This window comes from Hyla sarda, chromosome 2 (genome assembly GCF_029499605.1).
Source record: "Hyla sarda isolate aHylSar1 chromosome 2, aHylSar1.hap1, whole genome shotgun sequence".
NCBI classification, from domain to species: domain Eukaryota; kingdom Metazoa; phylum Chordata; class Amphibia; order Anura; family Hylidae; genus Hyla; species Hyla sarda.
In genome coordinates, this window is record NC_079190.1 from 340274775 (window position 1) to 340275693 (window position 919).

The window sequence follows — 919 nt, forward strand, 5'->3', positions numbered from 1 at the left end:
TAAACTTGACCAAAAGACAGTACAAAAACACTGGCACTTGAATGTTGAATGTCAACGTATGCGTGAAATTATATATTTCGGGGTAGTGTGAGCTTTTAATGTTAAGTCATATTAAACTCTTAAGTCAAATTAAGCAGACCCAGTATTGGCTGAGCAGCCATAATGTTCTGGTGTAATTAAAATAAAATTGGCAATTTGAAATTAAACATGCCAAGGTTTTGATACACTTGTCTTAAGATATTAATGAAACACTTCAAAACACTGATGTGAAGTGTCCAGATTCTCAGATGTTTGTTGCGTGAGTTTTGTTTAGTTGTGTGGTTTAATTTTTATTTTTTTTCAGTGAATGTCTGGCACATTGAAATCCTCAAACATGTGGTTTATCTTTGTCATACTGAATTGGTGACTTGTTTCCTCAATGATAACATATTAGCAAGTAACTTTGGCAATACCTTTATAACAAGAAATAAGGTTCACTCATTTATATGCAAAGAATGAATTTGAACTTGCTAAATGTCAAGATTGACCCTCAAGTTGCTTTAGTTTAGAATTTGCTTATTGTACTAGTATAGATGCTTGGCACTGCATGTGCTGTGCATTACGGATTTTATTAAAATAAAAGTTGAATGGCAAACAGTGTCTGTTTTTGTTTGTTTTTTTTGTTTACTACTACATAAATGGTTGACAAAACTAACGACCCCCTTGGAAATCTACATATTAAAGGGGTGCTTCGGTGGAATAATTTTATATTTTTAAAATTGGTGGCAAAATTTTTTTTAAATAGAATTTACAGATCTGTTTATCCTACCAGTACTTAGCAGCTGTATGCTACAGAGGAAATTCTTTGCTTTTTTAATTTCTCTTGTCTTGTCCAAAGTGCTCTGCTGACACCTGTGAGGAACTGTCCAGAGTAGCATAG

General features: G+C 33.1%; 1 protein-coding gene across 3 annotated transcripts in view; it reads left to right on the forward strand.

The window, feature by feature from the left end:
* The window catches only part of DDX3X (DEAD-box helicase 3 X-linked), a 22515-nt gene extending 21876 nt beyond the window's left edge, over positions 1-639 (forward strand). For all 3 annotated transcript variants that reach the window (XM_056558146.1, XM_056558148.1, XM_056558147.1), the window contains one exon: positions 1-639. This exon is cut by the window's left edge and continues 1847 nt beyond it. The gene's annotated coding sequence lies outside the window, so the exon portion shown is untranslated.
* The last annotated feature ends 280 nt before the right edge of the window (positions 640-919 follow it).